The sequence below is a fragment of the Magnolia sinica genome, chromosome 7 (genome assembly GCF_029962835.1).
Source record: "Magnolia sinica isolate HGM2019 chromosome 7, MsV1, whole genome shotgun sequence".
Classification (NCBI taxonomy): domain Eukaryota; kingdom Viridiplantae; phylum Streptophyta; class Magnoliopsida; order Magnoliales; family Magnoliaceae; genus Magnolia; species Magnolia sinica.
In genome coordinates this window covers 67,452,446-67,465,696 of record NC_080579.1, presented here as the reverse complement: position 1 = coordinate 67,465,696, position 13,251 = coordinate 67,452,446, and positions in this window count along the sequence as shown.

Below are 13,251 nucleotides of genomic sequence, written 5' to 3'. Positions count from 1 at the left end.
TTACGTGGGGTATGGTCCAAATGATCCTTCAAAACGACTCATTTTTTTTAAAGAATTTATGAGGGCCATCTTGATGTATTTGTGGCCCATCAACTGAGGCCCACCTTGATATATATGAGGCCCATTATTGAGGCTCATTTTGATGTATTTGTGGCCCGTCTGTTGAGGCCCACCTATATATATATATATATATATATATATATATATATATATATATGGTCCATTTGAAGAGGCCCATCTTGAGGTATTTGTGGCCCATTGTTGAGGCCCACCTTGATATATATGAGGCCCATGTCATGCGGCCCATTTGATATATATGAGGCCCATGAGTTGAGGCCCATGGATGTACATAAGGTCCATTGCAATGTGTGATTCCACCATGGTTTATGTAATGATGTTTATGACGGGCCGTGCCTTGGGAGCAATGATGGTTTGACTCCACATTGTGAGAATAATGTTGGTTAAATGTCCGCATTGTAACTCTCCCTAGGGCCCATTGATAGGCTCATACTTATTGTATGTAGGCCGTCTAGGCCCATCTTCGTTGTGAGGATAGTTCATCACCATATAACATGCATAGTATAATTCTATGACTCATGCCATATGCATCATATGTATGCTTGATATGAGTAGTGACTGATCATAACATATGCCATTGGGCAGATTATTTATGGGACTCACTGTAAGGAGTTACCCACATGAGCGTGCGGTACGTGTAGGATTGCTGCATAGCTAGATGGTGTGACTCATGCATCTCGCATGTGTGACATGATAATTGTACGCCTTAGCGACATCAGGGCCGTAACCTCTATAGGCATATCGTGGATGGCCAGATGGTACACCAAAAATGTTTAGTTCGAGCATCTGGGTACTTTGGATGTTCGTGGGTGAAAGTCCCTAAATCTCCGAGGCCAAGAGACGCCCCAACGTCTAGACCGAGTGGAACATGAGCATCCACTACCAAAAAAGGGGCAAAGGCTATAGATAAAATCCGTAGCCATAAACCTATGGCTACGGTTTTAGTCCGTAGCTAGTCCGTAACACGACTGTCGTCGTAGGTGCCATAACAATAGGTCTGGAACCTATGGCTACGGATTTAATCCGTAGCTATAGGTTAAATAGCTACAAATATAATCCATAGCAATTATATCTGTAGCAAAAACTTCAAACAGCTATGGATATTATTTGTAGCTGAAATTCTGTAATAATAGGCTAAAATTGAAAAGGCTACACCTGTCTGATTAGTGGCTACGGATTAATCCGTAACTATAGGTTAAATAGCTACAGATATAATCTATAGCAAAAACTTCAAATAGCTATGGATATTATTTGTAGCTGAAAGTCCGTAGCAATATGCCAAAATTGAAAAGGCTACACCTGTCTGATTAGTGGCTACGAACAATATCCGTAGCTATTTTGTTCATTGAAAAATTAAATCATTTGTTCATTCAATTACCACCTGTACAATCATTCATTCATTCAATTACAATCATTCATTCATTCAATTACAATCCTTCATTCAATCAATTACATCTTTCATTCATTCAATTACAATCCTTCATTCAATTAATTACAATTACAATCCTTCATTCAATCAATTACAATTACAATAAATTACAGTTATAATTACAATAATGTTGAAAATACAAATCTTTGGCTTCATTAGAGAAATGTGCTCGACTTCACCCTGAAATTTCAACAGCTTCGTATATTCCATCATCCTACAAACAGTCATGTCATTCATAAATTAGAATGCCCAATGGGGAAAAGAAAGACAGTGAAAGAAGTGCATCACGTATAACTGCTTTTTTTTTTCTTAATAAATTAAAAAAAAAAACTCAAAGAGGAATGAAATTGACACAAAAGAAATGGTCTCACCATATGATTATAGGTTTTGGTTTAGGTTTAGGTTATAGGGTTAGGTTAAGGTTAGGCTAGGGGTTATAATTAAGTTTAGGTTGTAGGTTAAGGTTCAGGTTATAGGTTTTGGTTTAGGTTTAGATTAAGGTTTAGGTTTAGGTTATAGGTTTAGGTTTAGGTTTAGGTTATAGGTTATAGCTTTTGGGAACTTGATTATAGGTTACGGTTTAGGTTTAGGAAATCGGGTTCGGGTTCGGGATGGGGTTTAGGTTTGGGTTTTCAAGTTTAGGTTTAGGTTAAGGAGTTGAGATTAGGATTAGGTGTAGGTTTGGGTTTAAGGGTTTGAGAATACATTTAGGTTTTATGTTTAGGTTTAAGTTAAAGGTTTAGAGAAAGGTTATAAGTTTAGGTTAGGTTTAGGTTTAGGTTTAGCTTTAGGTTATAGGTTATAGCTTTAGGGAATTGAGAATGGGTTATGGTTTAGGTTTAGGAAATCAGGTTCAGGTTCGGGATTGGGTTTAAGTTTGGGTTTTCAAGTTTAGGTTTAGGTTTAGGTTAGGGAGTTGAGATTAAGATTAGGTATAGGTTTAGGTTTAGGGAATTGAGTTTAGGTTATAGGTTTAGGGAGAGGTTAGGTTTAGGTTATAGGTTTTGGGATTTGGGAATAGTTTTAGGTTATAAGTATAGGTTTAGGTTAGGTTATAGGTTAAGGTTTAGAGATTTGAGTTTAGGTTATAGGATTAGGTTACGGTTTAGGTTTAGGTTATAGGTTTTGGGATTTGAGAATGGGTTCGGGTTTAGGTTATAGGTTTTGGTTTAGGTTATAGGTTTTTGAATTTGAGAATGGGTTCGGGTTTTGGTTTTAGTTTAGTTAAAGGTTTTGATTTAGGTTATAGGTTATAGGTTTATGTTAAGGTTTAGGTTTAGGTTAAAGGTTTTGGGATTTGAGAATGAGTTCAAGTTTAGGTTATAGGTTTTGATTTTGGTTTAGGTTATAGGTTTTAGTTTAGGTTATAGGTTTAGGTTTAGGTTATAGGTTTTGGGATTTGAGAATGGGTTCGGGCTTAGGTTATAGGTTTTGGTTTTGGTTTAGGTTATAGGTTTTGGTTTAGGTTAAGGTTATAGGTTTTGGGATTTGAGAATGGGTTCGGGTTTAGGTTATAGGTTTTGGTTTTGGGATTTGAGAATGGGTTCGGGTTTAAGTTTAGGTTTAGGTTTTTGGATTTGAGAATGAGTTATGGTTTAGGTTTAAGAAATCGGGTTCAGGTTCGGTAATGGGTTTAAGTTTGGGTTTTCAAGTTTAGGTTTAGGTTTATGTTAGGGAGTTGAGATTATGATTATGTGTAGGTTTAGCTTTAGGGAATTGAGTTTAGGTTATAGGTTTAGGGAAAGGTTAGGTTTAGGTAATAGGTTTCGGGATCTGGGAATAGTTTTAGGTTATAAGTATAGGTTTAGATTAGGTTATAGGTTAAGGTTTAGGGATTTGAGTTTAGGCTATAGGTTTAGGTTTAGGTATAGGTTTATGTTTAGGGAATTGAGTTTAGGTTATAGGTTTAGGGAAAGGTTAGGTTTAGGTTATAGGTTTTGGGATTTGAGAATAGTTTTAGGTTATAAGTATAGGTTTAGGTTAGGTTATAAGTTAAGGTTTAGGGATTTGAGTTTAGGTTATAGGATTAGGTTTAGGTTTAAGTTTAGGGATTTGAGTTTAGGTTATAGGTTATAGGTTTAGGTTTAGGTTTTAGGTTTAGGTTTAAGTTTAGGTTTAGGTTTTGGGATTTGAGAATGGGTTCGGGTTTAGGTTATCGGTTTTGGTTTTGGTTTAGGTTATAGGTTTTGGGATTTGATAATGGGTTCGAGTTTAGGTTATAGGTTTTGGTTTTGGTTTAGATTATAGGTTTTGACTTAGGTTATAGGTTAACGGTTTAGGTTATAGGTTTTCTGGATTTGAGAATGGGCTCGGGTTTAGGCTATAGGTTTTGGTTTTGGTTTAGGTTATAGGTTTTGGTTTAGGTTATAAGTTTTAGGTTTAGGTTATAGGTTATAGGATTTGAGAATGTGTTCGGGTTTAGGATATAGGTTTTGGTTTTGGTTTTGCTGATATGTTTTGATTTAGGTTATAGGTTATAGGTTTAGGTTTTAGGTTTAGTTTTGGTTTTGATTTAGGTTATAGGTTATAGGTTTAGGGAAAGGTAATATGTTTTGATTTAGGTTATAGGTTATAGGTTTAGGTTTTAGGTTTAGGTTTAGGTTTTGATTTATGTTATAGGTTATAGGTTTAGGTTATAGGTTTTGGGATTTGAGAATGGGTTCGGGTTTAGGTTATAGGTTTTGGTTATAGGTTATAGGTTTAGGTTTAGGTTATAGGTTTTGGGATTTGAGAATGGGTTCAGGTTTAGGTTATAGGTTTTGGTTTTGGTTTAGGTTATAGGTTTTGGGATTTGAGAATGGGTTCGGGTTTAGGTTATAAGTTTTGGTTTTGGTTTAGGTTTAGGTTATAGGTTTTTGGATTTGAGAATGGGTTATGGTTTAGGTTTAGGAAATCGGGTTCAGGTTCGGGATTGAGTTTAAGTTTGAGTTTTTAAGTTTATGTTTAGGTTTAGGTTAGGGAGTTGAGATTAGGATTAGGTGTAGGTTTAGCTTTAGGGAATTGAGTTTAGCTTATAGGTTTAGGGAAAGCTTAGGTTTAGGTTATAGGTTTTGGGATTTGAGAATAGTTTTAGGTTATAAGTATAGGTTTAGGTTAGGTTATAGGTTAAGGATTAGGGATTTGAGTTTAGGCTATAGGTTTAAGTTTAGGTCTAGGTTTAGGTTTAGGGAATTGAGTTTAGGTTATAGGTTTAGGGAAAGGTTAGGTTTAGGTTATAGGTTTTGGGATTTGAGACTAGTTTTAGGTTATAAGTATAGGTTTAGGTTAGGTTATAAGTTTAGGTTTAGGGATTTGAGTTTAGGTTATAAGAATAGGTTTAGGTTTAGGTTTAGGGATTTGAGTTTAGGTTATAGGTTTAGGTTTAGGTTTTAGGTTTAGGTTTAGGTTTAGGTTTGGGTTTTAGGATTTGAGAATGGGTTTGGGTTTAGGTTATAGATTTTGGTTTCGGTTTAGGTTATAGGTTTTGGGATTTGATAATGGGTTTGGGTTTAGGTTATAGGTTTTGGTTTTGGTTTAGGTTATAGGTTTTGACTTAGGTTATAAGTTAACGATTTAGGTTAAGGTTTAGGTTTAGGTTATAGGTTTTCTGGATTTGAGAATGGGTTCGAGTTTAGGCTATAGGTTTTGGTTTTGGTTTAGGTTATAGGTTTTGGTTTAGGTTATAGGTTATAGGTTTAGGTTATAGGTTATAGGATTTGAGAATGTGTTTGGGTTTAGGATATAGGTTTTGGTTTTGGTTTTGATTATATGTTTTGATTTAGGTTATAGGTTATAGGTTTAGGTTTTAGGTTTTGGTTTTGGTTTTGATTTAGGTTATAGGTTATAGGTTTAGGTTAAGGTTTAGAGAAAGATAATAGGTTTTAATTTAGGTTATAGGTTATAGGTTTAGGTTTTAGGTTTAGGTTTAGGTTTTGATTTATGTTATAAGTTATAGGTTTAGGTTAAGGTTTAGGTTTAGGTTTAGGTTTTGATTTATGTTATAAGTTATAGGTTTAGGTTAAGGTTTAGGTTTAGGTTTAGGTTTGGTTATAGGTTTTGGGATTTGAGAATGGGTTCGGGTTTAGGTTATAGGTTTTGGTTATAGGTTATAGGTTTAGGTTTAGGTTATAGGTTTTGGGATTTGAAAATGGGTTCGGGTTTAGGTTATAGGTTTTGGTTTTGGTTTATGTTATAGGTTTTGGGATTTGAGAATGGGTTCGGGTTTAGGTTATAAGTTTTGGTTTTGGTTTAGGTTTAGGTTATAGGTTTTTGGATTTGAGAATGGGTTATGGTTTAGGTTTAGGAAATCGGGTTCAGGTTCGGGATTGAGTTTAAGTTTGAGTTTTTAAGTTTATGTTTAGGTTTAGGTTAGGGAGTTGAGATTAGGATTAGGTGTAGGTTTAGCTTTAGGGAATTGAGTTTAGCTTATAGGTTTAGGGAAAGCTTAGGTTTAGGTTATAGGTTTTGGGATTTGGGAATAGTTTTAGGTTATAAGTATAGGTTTAGGTTAGGTTATAGGTTAAGGTTTAGGGATTTGAGTTTAGGCTATAGGTTTAAGTTTAGGTCTAGGTTTAGGCTTAGGGAATTGAGTTTAGGTTATAGGTTTAGGGAAAGGTTAGGTTTAGGTTTAGGTTTAGGGATTTGAGTTTAGGTTATAGGTTTAGGTTTAGGTTTTAGGTTTAGGTTTAGGTTTAGGTTTGGGTTTTAGGATTTGAGAATGGGTTCGGGTTTAGGTTATAGGTTTTGGTTTCGGTTTAGGTTATAGGTTTTGGGATTTGATAATGGGTTTGGGTTTAGGTTATAGGTTTTGGTTTTGGTTTTGGTTATAGGTTTTGACTTAGGTTATAAGTTAACGATTTAGGTTAAGGTTTAGGTTTAGGTTATAGGTTTTCTGGATTTGAGAATGGGTTTGGGTTTAGGCTATAGGTTTTGGTTTTAGTTTAGGTTATAGGTTTTGGTTTAGGTTATAGGTTATAGATTTAGGTTATAGGTTATAGGATTTGAGAATGTGTTCAGGTTTAGGATATAGGTTTTGGTTTTAGTTTTGATTATATGTTTTGATTTAGGTTATAGGTTATAGGTTTAGGTTTTAGGTTTTGGTTTTGGTTTTGATTTAGGTTATAGGTTATAGGTTTATGTTATAGGTTTAGGGAAAGGTTATAGGTTTTAATTTAGGTTATAGGTTATAGGTTTAGGTTTTAGGTTTAGGTCTAGGTTTTGATTTATGTTATAAGTTATAGGTTTATGTTAAGGTTTAGGTTTAGGTTTAGATTTGGTTATAGGTGTTGGGATTTGAGAATGGGTTCGGGTTTAGGTTATAGGTTTTGGTTATAGGTTATAGGTTTAGGTTAAGGTTAATGTTTAGGTTATAGGTTTTGGGATTTGAGAATGGGTTCGGGTTTAGGTTATAGGTTTTGGTTTGGTTTTGGGATTTGAGAATGGGTTTGGGTTTAGGTTATAAGTTTTGGTTTTGATTTAGGTTTAGGTTATAGGTTTTTGGATTTGAGAATGGGTTATGGTTTAGGTTTAGGAAATCGGGTTCAGGTTCGGGATTGGGTTTAAGTTTGAGTTTTCAAGTTTATGTTTAGGTTTAGGTTAGGGAGTTGAGAATAGGATTAGGTGTAGGTTTAGCTTTTGGGAATTGAGTTTAGCTTATAGGTTTAGGGAAAGCTTAAGTTTAGGTTATAGGTTTTGGGATTTGGGAATGTTTTAGGTTATAAGTATAGGTTTAGGTCAGGTTATAGGTTAAGGTTTAGGGATTTGAGTTTAGGCTATAGGTTTAAGTTTAGGTCTAGGTTTAAGTTTAGGGAATTGAGTTTAGGTTATAGGTTTAGGGAAATGTTAGGTTTAGGTTATAGGTTTTGGGATTTGAGAATAGTTTTAGGTTTAGGTTAGGTTATAAGTTAAGGTTTAGGGATTTGAATTTAGGTTATAGGATTAGGTTTAGGTTTAGGTTTAGGGATTTGAGTTTAGGTTATAGGTTTAGGTTTAGGTTTTAGGTTTAGGTTTGGGTTTAGGTTTGGGTTTTGGGATTTGAGAATGGGTTCAGGTTTAGGTTATAGGTTTTGGTTTCGGTTTAGGTTATAGGTTTTGGGATTTGATAATGGGTTTGGGTTTAGGTTATAGGTTTTGGTTTTGGTTTAGGTTATAGGTTTTAACTTAGGTTATAGGTTAACGGTTTAGGTTAAGGTTTAAGTTTAGGTTATAGGTTTTTTGGATTTGAGAATGGGTTCGGGTTTAGGCTATAGGTTTTGGTTTTGGTTTAGGTTATAGGTTTTGGTTTAGGTTATAGGTTATAGGTTTAGGTTATAGGTTATAGGATTTGAGAATGTGTTCGGGTTTAGGATATAGGTTTTGGTTTTGGTTTTGATTATATGTTTTGATTTAGGTTATAGGTTATAGGTTTAGGTTTTAGGTTTTGGTTTTGGTTTTGATTTAGGTTATAGGTTATAGGTTTAGGTTAAGGTTTAGAGAAAGGTAATAGGTTTTAATTTAGGTTATAGGTTATAGGTTTAGGTTTTAGGTTTACGTTTAGGTTTTGATTTATGTTATAAGTTATAGGTTTAGGTTTAGGTTTAGGTTTGGTTATAGGTTTTGGGATTTAAGAATGGGTTCGGGTTTAGGTTATAGGTTATAGGTTTAGGTTAAGGTTAAGGTTTAGGTTATAGGTTTTGGGATTTGAGAATGGGTTCGGGTTTAGGTTATAGGTTTTGGTTATAGGTTATAGGTTTAGGTTTAGGTTATAGGTTTTGGGATTTGAAAATGGGTTCGGGTTTAGGTTATAGGTTTTGGTTTTGGTTTATGTTATAGGTTTTGGGATTTGAGAATGGGTTCGGGTTTAGGTTATAAGTTTTGGTTTTGGTTTAGGTTTAGGTTATAGGTTTTTGGATTTGAGAATGGGTTATGGTTTAGGTTTAGGAAATCGGGTTCAGGTTCGAGATTGGGTTTAAGTTTGAGTTTTCAAGTTTATGTTTAGGTTTAGGTTAGGGAGTTGAGATTAGGATTAGGTGTAGGTTTAGCTTTAGGGAATTGAGTTTAGCTTATAGGTTTAGGGAAAGCTTAGGTTTAGGTTATAGGTTTTGGGATTTGGGAATAGTTTTAGGTTATAAGTATAGGTTTAGGTTAGGTTATAGGTTAAGGTTTAGGGATTTGAGTTTAGGCTATAGGTTTAAGTTTAGGTCTAGGTCTAGGTTTAAGGAATTGAGTTTAGGTTTTAGGTTTAGGGAATTGAGTTTAGGTTATAGGTTTAGGGAAAGGTTAGGTTTAAGTTATAGGTTTTGGGATTTGAGAATAGTTTTAGGTTATAAGTATAGGTTTAGGTTAGGTTATAAGTTAAGGTTTAGGGATTTGAGTTTAGGTTATAGGATTAGGTTTAGGGATTTGAGTTTAGGTGATAGGTTTAGGTTTAGGTTATAGGTTTAGGTTATAGGTTTTGATTTAGGTTATAGGTTTAGGTTTGGTTTAGGTTTGGTTTAGGTTATAGGTTTTGATTTAGGTTATAGGTTAACGGTTTAGGTTATAGGTTTTTGGATTTGAGAATGGGTTCAGGTTTATGCTATAGGTTTTGGCTTTGGTTTAGGTTATAGGTTTTGGTTTAGGTTATAGGTTATAGGTTTAGGTTTAGGTTTAGGTTTAGATTATAGGTTATAGGATTTGAGAATGCGTTCGGGTTTAGGATATAGGTTTTAGTTTGGTTTTGGTTATATGTTTTAATTTAGGTTTAGGTTATAGGATTAGGTTTTAGGTTAAGGTTATAGGTTTAGGTTAAGGTTTAGGTTTAGGTTAAGGTTATAGGTATAGGTTAAGGTATAGTTTTAGGTTTAGGATTAGGTTATAAGATATAGGTTTAAGGAATTGAGAATAGGTTAAGGTTTAGGTTTAGGAAATCGGGTTTGGGTTCGGGATCGGCTTTGTGTTTGGGTTTTCAAGTTTAGGTATAGGTTTAGGTTAGGGAGTTAAGATTAGGATTAGGTGTAGGTCTAGGTTTAGGGATTTGAGAATACATTTAGGTTTTAAGTTTAGGTTTAAGTTTTAGGTTTTAGGTTAAGGTTTAGGTTTAGGTTAAGGTTGAGGTTTAGGTTATAGGTTAAGGTTTTAAGTCATAGGTTTTGGTTTAGGTTAAGGGTATGGTCCCTGCAAATACAGATATAAACACGGCCATCCGGTGCAAATGGCCAGGCCCTTCCAATGCTGTCCATAAAAAATTGACAGCTTCATCATGGTCATAATAGCGGTTCCCTCTTTCCAGGAAACCCCGCTCTTCCGAATAGCTCCGACGCACATCCGGGTCTGCTCCATTAATTTCGATCAAATACATAAATAGAGCCCGTCCAAATGGCCAGGTCCCTCCAATGCTGTCCATAGGAAATGGACAGCTTCATCATGGTCATAACAGCGACTCCCACCTTCCAGGGACCCCCGCTCATCCGGATAGCTCTGTAAGTGCTATAGTTTATATCCCTATCTGTTGTCAAATTTGTAGTGCCAAAATCACTATTATACTCTGTTATATATAACTTGCATAAGTGAAGCTCTATCAAGGATCAGCATTCATAAACAAGCTAAGCTCACAACAAGCAAAGCTCTCAAGTACAAGACTCAAGATTTTGAATGAAAGAACTGCTCACAAGACAAGACTCTGGAATGAAAGAACTGCTCACAAGACAAGACTCAAGCTGAACTCAAGACTCAAGTTGAAACTCAAGCCACTTTCAAGATTGAGTTACATGAAGAGTTCAACTACATCAAGACTTCAAGACTGATACTTCAAGGTCACTTGTTCCTAATGCTTCAATGTCCATACTTCATGATTGAGGTTTGTTTGACCATAGGTTGACCTTAGAAGTAGGTCATTTCGGATACATAAGTCGAATGTTATTTTACATGTGATTGGTCTGTTCTTCGACCAGTCTTAGGTCTTCTTCGACTAGTCCTAGACTTGCTTCGACCAGTCTAAGAAATTCCTCGACCAGTCGTAAGTTTGTTACATATTCCGGATAAAATCTGTTAGCCTTCGACTAGTCCTGGAATCTGTTCGACCAGTCGTAGGAACAGTGTCGACTGATCTTCGACCAGTCGTACAACCTTCGACTCGAAGTCCAGCGTCGTACAACCTTCGACTCGAAGTCCAGCGATGGTTTACAAGACCTACGACCAGTCGTAGGAGGGCTACGACCAGTCGTAGAACGGTCAGAGCATATCCCGCCGGATTTTTCAAATATCTGTTGTTGCTTCGACTAGTCGAAGAGCACTCTAGACCAGTCGAAGACCCGATCTTCTCACCTATAAATAGTGCACGAATCTCAGAAGAAACTATCGATTTAATTAAAGTATTCAAGCCAATCTTCGTCGAACTTCTGAGAGATAATTCTGTGCTCCATCTAAGCTAAGTGTGCTTATTTAATATTCTCTTTCCTTAGCTTTATTTAATTGATTTTGTTTCTTATATTCCAATCTGATTTGATAAAGAGGAATTATTATTCCCTTTCTTTGGAATCAAAATCAATTAAGGCAAGCCTTATTTGGTTTAATTTAAAATCTATTAGAACTAGAACCATTGTAATCGAGTACTGGACATTGAACTTGGACATTCAATCATCTACTTTGATTTGGTTCTACCAGGCTGCTACAACAAAGGAGATTTTCAGGTATTTTACATATTGTAAATTCCTTTCTATTATTTTGGTTTCTTTCAAGATTTGCCAGAAAAAATCTTGTTATATTGGTTATCTGAGGAGAGCCAAGAAAACTCAGAAGTGGGGTTTTTTTTAATTGTGTAAGCCTACGGACAAAGACACAATTGTAAGGGTTTTGGGTGAACCTGGGAAAACCTATTTTTAGTGAACGCTAATATCCCCTGTGTGAGGATATTAGGAGTGGAGTAGCATTTTGTGTGGCTGTTGTATAACAGTTGGTGAACACACAGGCGAACCACTATAATCCCTTGAGTTGTGGTTGATTGTTTTATTCTTCTAATTTTTTATTCTTTTTGTGGGATGTATGTATGGTGGTGAATGTTGTAATTATTTCAAGCTTTGTGAGAATGTTGTAATAGCTTAGAATTTACTTTCTGCTATTCTTTTATAAGCTTGATTTTCAATTTCATTTGAAAGTTGTTCCAGCAAGGTTGCCCTGCCATTTTTATGGTGTATGGCTGTCCCTAGAACAATACATCTTTAATTACAAGTTATTTCAATTCAGTTTATATTTATTTTTGTATTCCTCTTCGATTTGAGACTTGATACAAAGACCTTTCTAGAAATAAGGTTGTCCTACCATAAACTCTGTTTTTGGTGTAAGGTTATCCTTAGAATAATGTTTGTATCAACCTCTCAAGATCTGAATTTTGAGGTTGTTTTTCTTTCCTGCATTGTTATTTAATTTGGCTATCATTTTCTTTATTATTCCGCTGTTATAAGTTTTTATTTGGCATTGTCCTATTCCCCCCCCCCCCTCTAGGACATATAGCTTGGCCTTTTCAAGTGGTATCAGAGCCTAATAGCTCGTTTTTTGGATTGAATTCCTGAGCTAATGATTTAAGCTATTTAAGATGTCAAATTTTGATAGCTTTTCAGTCACTAGGCCTCCACCCTTTGATGGCTCCAACTATGCCTATTGGAAAGCCAGAATGAGGATCTTTCTCAAATCAATGGATGAAAATGTTTGGCAAGCCACAGTGACTGAATGGAATCCTCCTATCATGGAAGTTACTGGGGTTGATGGTTCAAAGTCTATGAAAACCATACCATATTACCAATGGACCACCCTTCAGAAAAGTGAGAGCAGTGTAAATGCTAAAGCACTAAATGCAATTACTTGCGCACTATCACCGGATGAGTTCAAAAGAATCATTTCCTGTGATACTGCAAAGCAAGCTTGGGATACATTAGAAATGACACACGACGGTACTACAATTGTAAAAAAATCTAAAGTCTAACTCCTCACAACCAGATTTGAAGAAATTCATATGGAGGAAAATGAAATATTTATGGACTTTTACACCAGATTGAATGACATTGTAAACTCAATGTGGGGTCTTGGCGATAAAATCCCAGAAAGTAAAGTATGTGCAAAAATATTACGCTCACTTCCTGAACGGTTCAATTCTAAAGTAACCGTGATCCAGGAACTTCGTGATACGGACAATATGAGGGTAGAAGAACTAGTTGGTTCACTACAAACCTACGAGTTAAACTTTAAAGCTCCTAAAGGTAAATCTATCGCACTAAAATCTTCTAAATATAATTCAGAAGAAAATTCTGATTCAGAAGATGATATGGCTCTTTTAGCTAAAAAATTTTATAAGATTTTCAAAAGCAAGAAAAGGGTTGATTTTCAAAAATCAAATGACAAAAAGAAGTTTAGACCCAAATTTCGAAAATCTTTGAAAGATAGTCAATGTTATAACTGTCAAGAATATGGGCACTTAGCAAATAAATGTCCTAAAAGGGACAAACCCAGGAAGAAGGGTATGTTGGCTACATGGGATGAATCATCTGATCCTGAACGTTCTTCTGAATCAGAAGATTCTGAAACTGAGTCGGGCAATGAGGTCAAAGCTCTTATGACTCTAGCCAAATTCACATTTTCAGATAATGACTCTACAAGTGAAGAAAATCTGAATAGTGAATGTGAAAATGAAGATGATCTTCAAGACGCTTACAATGCCCTATATAAGGAAAGTTGTAAAATTGCTGTCAAGCTTAAACTTCAAAAAGAAAAGTTTTCTAAACTCAAAAATTGTTTTGAATCGCTTGTTTTAGAAA